Raw genomic sequence first — 9,250 nt, forward strand, 5'->3', positions numbered from 1 at the left:
ATATATATATATATAATATATATATATATATATATATATATATATCTAATAAAAGGAGCCCATAAAAACACCAAAATGTAGAGAGAAAAGTACTATATTCAGAGACTGCTGTCTCTCTCTTCAGGTATATGAATGAGAAAAGTTTACAGAAAAGGTGGTATTTATACCAAGAGATTCGTCCACAAGTAGCCAATTTAGGTCACCCCCGCTGATAATCTTCCTTTAATCTTCTTAAGCGTTGGTTGAATGAACACTGCGTCGACGATGTCCGATGTCCAATTCCCTTTTGAGATGTTCATTACCCTGCTTCTCTTTTATTAAGGCCGATTCCATCATTTGACTCTTGTACCGGCAGTTGCTGCTATAAATACACGTGACATATTCCAGTTTATTCTATGGTTATGTTCATTTATATGGTTTGAAAATAGCCGAGTTCTGTTGTCCATACCTAACTGACCGTTTGTGTTTGTATTAATCTCTGGGGAAGTGATTACCTGTAAATCCGATGTAAGAAATTGGTCACAGTCCTGGCATGGGATCTCATATACCCCAGAGTCTTTGGGCGATGTCTTTTGGTTGGACGGTATTTGGGTAGGTAAATGCAAAAGGGTTGGATTTCCCAAGGGAGTGTACTCTCTTAATCGTCTCCAGGTGGGGAATTTTTATTTTATTGTTGGGTGTGTCTCTGGTCTTGTCTTTAGGGGGTCGGTAGAAAATTACGTTTGCTTTTTTGAATTGCTTTCTCAATTATATGGTCAGGATACTTTAAAGATGAAAGTTGCTTGCGAATTAGTTCAAATTCTTTTTTCCAGGAAATCTGGGGAAACAAAATTCGTAAGGCTCTTAAAAATATACAGAAAACCAACGTTCTCACTTTCATATATTCACTACTTTAGCTATCATGACAATAATATCAAGATAGGTGTAGCTAGCAACCTATTTCATTACAATGAATTATATATCATCTATATATATATATATATATATATATATATATATATATATATATATATATATATGCATATATATATATATATATATATATATATATATATATATATATATATATATTTATGCATATATATATATATATATATATATATATATATATATATATATATATTTATGCATATATATATATATATATATATATGTATATATATATATATATATATATATATATATATATATATATATATATATATATAGATAGAGAGAGAGAGAGAGAGAGATGAGAGAGGCGAGAGAGAGAGAGAGATTTAGCCGCCGGGGGTTTTCGATATGTTTTATACCCAATGTCAATGGGTTTGTCTTTAATTACTTAAAGACAAACTTAAATGAAAAAACTGTAGTTTGGTATATTTTTCAAAACTAGAAGCAGTGCTTACGTTTTTAAAGAGCATATTTCTACAATGAATTTATATATGCACATATATATATATATATATATATATATATATATATATATATGATGCCATATATATATATATATATATATATATATATATATATATATATATATATATATATATATATATATATATATGCATATATATATATATATATATATATATATATATATATATATATATATATATATAGAGATGAGAGAGAGAGAGAGAGAGAGAGAGAGAGAGAGAGAGAGAGAGAGAGAGACTAATAACAGAAATTTTAAACACTCTTTATTAAAATGAATGAAAAATAAAAATAATTTTTGAGACGCCAGGAATTCCTTACAATTAATCATATCTCAAAAATAAAAGCGTGGTCGCCAAACATAGAAGGAAATGCTACACGAAAATTTATTTTTTTTATTCCCTGTTGCATTTCCTTCCTTGTTTGGCACCCATGCTTTTATTTTTGTAAACATGATTCATTGTAAGAAAAATCTTGTTGTGCCTCAGAAAAATTATTTTACTTTTTTGTGCATTTTAATAGAAGAGCGTTTAAAATTTATTTATTATTACTTTACTTTATACATTTTAGTCTTGACAGAAATTATAAACCGATTTATTATTGTAGCTAACGAAATTGAACATGATATTATCGATCCTCTCGAGCCAAAGAAGGTTTGAAAAATGCGTTATTCAATTCATTCAAATCCTGAGATACTGGTAGAGGTCACTATAAGGTCACTAGAGGTCACTGCTGATCTACTGATCATGTAAGGTTGTATTGTTTGCCACCTGAAGTCCATCGGACGAAGGGAACAGGTCGAAAATTGAATTGCAAGATTTGACCCAGACAAACAAACAAAGTCAAAAAAGCAAGCTATATGAAAAACGTATAATAAAAAAGAAACTAGAGTTATTTCCGTCCCGACTCCTACGAGGACATTGGTTCTCAAAGAAAAATTCTCCTCCATCGACAAAAAAATAGCCGTTTGACAATTTTTTCCACCTCTCCAAAGGAAAAGCTCCTCCTCCTCCTCCTCTGAGTGAGCGTTTCTTTGCTGTATTCGTGTAAGGAAACGGTTGTTGTTCCGACGTCCTGACTGTGTCTTTGTTTATCTGGTATTACAAACAATTAAGGGAGATTTAAACAAATTTTGATATTCACCTGGAAATTTAAGATTGAAATACATCACTACTGCTCATTGTTTCACAAAATCTAGGAGCTCAGCAGAGGAAAGTTTCAAACCTGCAACGTTAAATAAAGCGAAGTGCCATCTAACGGCTCTCTGGGGAACTGCTATCATAAATCTATGCGTATAATCTACAAGAAATGTGAAATGTAACATTACCATTATTCTCGATTTCCGGTATTAAGAAGTGTAATGAATTTTTTGTAATTTACTTCGGACATTTTTTTTCTTACTTTATAATTCCGTGATAAAAACCTTTCATTACAAAATTCTCTTCACCACTTACACTGAGTTCTCGTTCAATATTTTCTTAATCTCAAAATTCTTATTGTACATAATCATCATCTTTTTAGTCAGAATGCAATAATACGGCAATAGAAAATATTAACAAGTTCACTTTTCAAGCACACTGACTACACAAGATTTCTAGGTTTTTAAATGAAGATATGATCTTCCTGAAATTGATAATTGTCGCAGCAGCAGCTGCTTTTAATTTTCTGTAAAAGAAAACTATTGAAAAACTATTGATATTGATATGGCTGTTTGTCTGTCTGTCCGCCTTTTCTGTCCGACCTCAGATCGTAAAAACTACTCAGGCTAAAGGACTGCAAATTGCTACATTGATCATCACCCTCCAATCATCAAGTATACCAAATTGCTGCCCTCTAGAGTCAGTCCTTTTTTATTTGATTTAAGGTTAAAGTTAGCCATGTTCATGTGTCTGGCACCGGTATAAGAAAGTAGGCCACCAACAGGCCGTGGCTGAAAGTTTTATGGGTTGCGGCTCATACAGTTAATTATACGCTGTACGTAAAACTCGACTCTTCCATGAATTTTTTTTTATTTTTTTCCTTGTTGTTATTGTTAATGATGGAAAAACATAATATAAAACTTTAACACATGCGTGACCAAGTAAAAGTTATTTCCTCCTCATACTGAAGAATTTAAATTACATAATTTGAAACATCAGTTTTAAAATTCTAATCTTCATTGACTTAAAAAGCAAACAATGTTCCATGTCTGATAATATGTTATCTATATTTACAGAATATTCGATAGTACAAGCCGAATTACCTAAATGACTTGATGATATGATATGCGTCCAGTTTCCATCTCACTTACAAGCTATAAGTGATTTATAGTTAAAGACAGATGATGTGATTTGATTTTATGAAATTTAGTGTCATGCTAAACACTGGCCGTCTTCCCGGCCTTTCAGTACTCAAGACATTGAAAAGAAGGACTTGGACCAGTTGAACAGCAATATAAGCAGATTCAGAAAATAAAAAAAGTAAAAATACTTCCCAAAGTATCTTCGGCGCAATCGAGTTTTCAGTATAGCTTATAATGCTGTATGAAACTCTCAGTTACGCCCCATGAAACTATCAGCCGCGACTAATGAAGCATTCAGCCATGGTCTGGTGGTGGCGTGTGTTACTGTCACCTATAGTGGTGCCAGATGCAAGATCATAGCTAATTTAATCTATGAATAAAATAAAAGCTACTGAGGCTACATAGAGGGTTGCAATTTGGTATATCTGATGATCTGAGGGCGGATGATCAACGTACCAATTTGCAGCCCGCTAGCCACAGTAGTTTTTCAGATCTGAGGGTGGACACGAAAAGTGCGGACGGACAGACAAAGTCAGCATATTAGTTTTCTTTGACAGAAAACTAAAAGCTGAGGTTTCAAAGCATCAAAACGAAAAATAAATATGACCACGACCATTAACGCAAAACCATTCCTATTGTGCATTGGTTGCATTCGTACCAAAAAAGATTAGTATTTCCGTCAAAGTATTACTGTTGTGATGTTACATATCTATTTTGAAATACTGCAAATTATAACTTTGTTGGCCTAATTCACAGTATATACAAATATTTAATAACTGAGATGGCATTCCTGAATGTTACATTTGATTTGTTTTACGCTCCCACACAAAATTCTTGAGAAATCACGATCTTCATAATATCTTTCATTAATAATCCTATAGAGCATATCTGTACTTCCACCAGACTATCCAGTCAGACAACCTTTTCAAATTTCGTAGCATCAGGCTATTCATCAACGAAACTATTAAACCTGTTTCATTTTAGACTTGTCCTCATTACGATGTCAGCTTCCTCTCCTCCGATCAACTTTTTCTCTCTCAATTGCGCAGTTCGTCTTCTTTTATCGCTTCTCAAACTACATGAATGGAAAACTTTAGCTGTTTGTAGGGTCATAAATCTGTTGTTGTGGTTTTCGATAAACATTCCATCAGGTCCATTTTTTATATCATGTCTATGTCAACATTAATTTTTTTCTCCTATCAGATGATGTCTTCGGAGATGAAAGAACGCCACAGGTCAATAAAAGGAATCTATCATTTTAGAATTGTTTCACTGAAAACCCAAATATTGAATATCAATATTTATGAAAGGAACTTTATATGATGGGACTAGTTTACCCATTAGGAAGCATTTCCACAAAACAAAAAGCCACTATCCTTCCCTAACTGCTAATTAGCCTTAGGACAGATTATAACTGTACCCCAAACCGTCGTATGGAAACAACGAACAGGTCGTACCGTTATTACCAACTATATTAGTAGGTCCACGAAAAGGGAAGGGCCTGATGTTATTGTACAGCCAGTTTTTTCTGCTGGCCTCAAGAAAGAGCCTGATCTCTCCTTTAGAGGACTTTTCTTCGCAAGGGTCTTACAATCCTAAAACTAAGCATTCTTCTCCCTTGATACATGTAACATCGGAATCTCAAGTCTACGGCGTTTCCCGTGTCAGCAGTGACCAGCCAGCACCGCATATACATCTGATTTTAGTCAGGTGGTAATAACCGCCCTTTTATATATAATATATATATATATATATATATAATATATATATATATATATATATATATATATATATATATATATATATATATATATATATACATACACATACACATACACACACACATATATATATATATATATATATATATATATATATATATATATATATATATATATATATATAAAGGCATAAGCCACAACGGAGTAGCTGTAAGATCAGTGCCCAATATTTGGATCAAGACATTGAATACATAAGAAACATATGGAAAGATTTAAGTTATCCTTCACCTACATTAGACATTTGCTATAAAAAGCCCACAAAAAGTTTTATAGTGTAAGTTACACGGAGAAAGAAAATTCTAAGACATTCTCAGTCTGCCTTATTTAACAGATTTTGAAAACCATTAAATCAATTGTTAAAATCCTTTAAAGTCAACATTGTTTTTTCATGTAATAGCACTCTAAAAGGAATGTTAATAAAAAATGGCCCCAGGGAAAGCAACAACAATAAATAAAATTCCATGCATGGACTGCCCCTCCTTTTATGTCGGACAATCGAGCAAGGGCTTAGAAGTAAGATTGAAACAGCATAAATATTCTGTCAAAACTGGGCAAACATCTAATGTAATATTCATTCAAGTGAAAACATCATCGGATAAATTGGATCGGTAGTTCAGTAATTGCAAGATCAAAAGATGTCTTAACAGGAAATCTTTTAGAATCTGTCATTATTCAACTTACTTCCCTTTTGTAATTTTAATATCAGTTGTGGCCTGTTTCATTTAGACCCTTGTATTTGTAATATGTTTTTAAGAGTGACCTCAAAGATACAATCAAAGACTTGAATACAAATTAGTTGCCTTATAGATATTTTCTTTGTATATGCATGTTTAATATGACTTGTGAATAAGTTTTTTTGTTTACCAAAGATCTGAAGTGGTCAGTTGCCGCCTGTATATCCTAAATTGTCTTTGTCCCTGTATTTGAACAGTTGGACTTAACTTTTTGTTCTTAAATTGTACCCATTATTTTTTTATGATTGGTTTGGGAAGGTTACTCATTCTCCAGGGAGTTTGGATTCCAGGTACTAATCTCCTCTAAATCCTATCTGTCAGTTATACGACCTTTCCTTGTCATCTCAGTTTCTCATGTATGTCAGTCCTGTCTGCTAAGCAAAGGACGTTGGGTCGAAAGATCGTGCAGCTACTCTGAGGCTCATACTTTATGCATTTATCACGTTTTCAAACTTTTGTGATTCAGTTTTTATATATATACATATGTGTGGTGTATATATATATTATATATATATATATATATATATATATATATATATATATATATATAAGATATATATATATATATATATATATATATATATATATATATATATATATATATATATATATATATATATATGAATAACTTGATCACGAAGTCATATAAAACATGATGCTATGTATAAATAAAGTTTTTTGCCACAAAGGAAAAAAAATGAAAAGAGAGATAGCCAAAGCACTTTCGGTCTAGTTCGACCCTTATATATATATATAGATATATAATATATATATATATTATATATATATATATATATATGATTATGACAGCGGGCAGACAACTACAACATTCCAACAGTGGTTCCAGCAAGACAACAGCTTACATGATCAGTTTATTAGAGCGTTTCGTGCCCCAAAACTTGGCACATCATTCAGTCTGGAATAAAAATTTATTCTTTTTTTAAAAAACAGTAAAATAAAGTAAAAGGTACAATCCAAAAATATGAATTATTAAAAGAACTATAAGTATTAAAAGACTTACCCTATCAGTTCAGAGAACAAGAGCAGAATGACTAGAAACGTGAGGACCGACCAAACTACACTTCAGGCCAACGAAAGGGGAGGTGGCAGAGACCTAATTGTTAAATTAGGCGATAGGTGTTTAATGTAAAGTGAACTCAATGTTGTTAGAAAAGGATGCTTGGGTTGTTGAGGTAAGGATAGAAAAATGTGTTTTTTTCATAGGAATCTTGCATTTTGATGCATGTGTTCGAATACTCAAGAGTTCGGGATTCGATATCCTGGATCCCAGTCCTATAGTGAGTCCCCAGTGACTTATAATAACGGACTTGCAAACAATCTCCGTGTTTAGCCAATATAAAGTACCAAGGCATCTTGGCATTCATATCTATAGATTACATTGGACAACATAAAATCTTGAAGCTTATCCTTGTAAATTGAAGAGGCTACCGATCTTTTTTTGGATTTTACAAGGATTAGGTTTAGTCTTAGGAAACCTAATTCTTTTTCTATAATGTTTTTTTATTTTAAGCGTAGTTTATCTGTGTGGATAAAGGGAATTTCTAATTACGTATCTCACCCCCTGCTAGTTCAACGTACCTAAACTTAATATTGTACGCATCAATTCCCACCCTTATCCACACAGATAAACTACGCTTTAAATATAAAAAAAACTTATAGAAAAAGAATTAGGTTGGTTTTCCTAAGACTAACCCTAATCCCTGTAAATCCAAAAGATAGGTAGCCTCTTCAATTACAAGGATAAGCTTCAAGATTTTATGTTGTCCCAATGTAATCTATAAATATGAATGCCCCAGATGCCTTGGTACTTAATATTTTGGGCTCAACACGGAGATTGTTGCAAGTCCGTTATTATAGTCACATGGGACTCAGCTTATAGGACGGGATCCAGGATATCGAATCCACCCGGAACTCTCGATATTCGAACACATGCCTCAAAATGCAAGATTCCTATGGAAAAACACATTTTCTATCCTTACCTCAACACCCAAGCTCCTTTCTAACAAAACACTTTGAGTCACTTTACATTAAACACCTATCGCCTAATTTAACAATTAGGGTCTCTGCCACTCCCTTTCGTTGGCCTGAAGTGGTAGTTTGGTCGGTCCTCACGTTTTCTAGTCATTCTGCTCTTGTTCTCTGAACTGATAGGTAGTCTTTCAATACTTATAAGCTTTCTTTTAATAATTCATATTTTTTGGATTGTACCACTTTTACTTTATTTTACTGTTTTTTAAAAAGAATAAATTTTTATTCCAGACTGATGATGTGCCAATGTTTTGGGGCACGAAACGTCTCAATAAACTGATCATGTAAGCTGTTTGTCTTCCTGGAACCCCTGTTGGGAATGTATATATGATATAACACTTTAGCACGTGATTCATTTATCACCACATCCACAGGTAAAGAAAAATATGAGGTGGGGTGTAGGTCCTGACTGGTTTCGACTTTATTTCCAAGCCATTGACCAAAAGACTGATACATAGTATTAGAAATCACAAATATATATACTAAAAAAACAATACTGAAGAACTACACACAACCTTTTGAGACTGCAGATCCACCCACAGGCAGTCAAGGTAGGAATGGCTTTCAAAAAAAATCATTTGCTAAAACTCACGATATGCGAGGTCCATTTCAAAAAGTATACGTCTTTGGTTCATAAAAGGACAAATAATTCACCAATCAGCAAATTAGTTTTGTGGGAGTTGACAGCACTCTTACTGCGCATACGTGTAAATTTTAAGAGCTCTAGTGTGTGGCAGTACCCGCCTGTGAGGGCTAGAGTGCAGATGTCCAGCACAAGCTCGTCGGATTATCGTCCTACACAACATGTCGGAGCGCATCGAGCAGCGCTACTGCATTAAGTTCTGCTACAAGCTTGGTGATACACAAGTGCAAACCATCCAGAAGATTCAGCAAACCTTTGGCAATGAAGCCATGGAAATAACACAGATAAAGGAGTGGTATAATCGCTTCAAGCAAGGACAAACCTCAGTTGAGAGCAAGCCACGGTC

This window comes from Macrobrachium nipponense, chromosome 25, assembly GCF_015104395.2.
Source record: "Macrobrachium nipponense isolate FS-2020 chromosome 25, ASM1510439v2, whole genome shotgun sequence".
In the NCBI taxonomy this organism is placed as follows: domain Eukaryota; kingdom Metazoa; phylum Arthropoda; class Malacostraca; order Decapoda; family Palaemonidae; genus Macrobrachium; species Macrobrachium nipponense.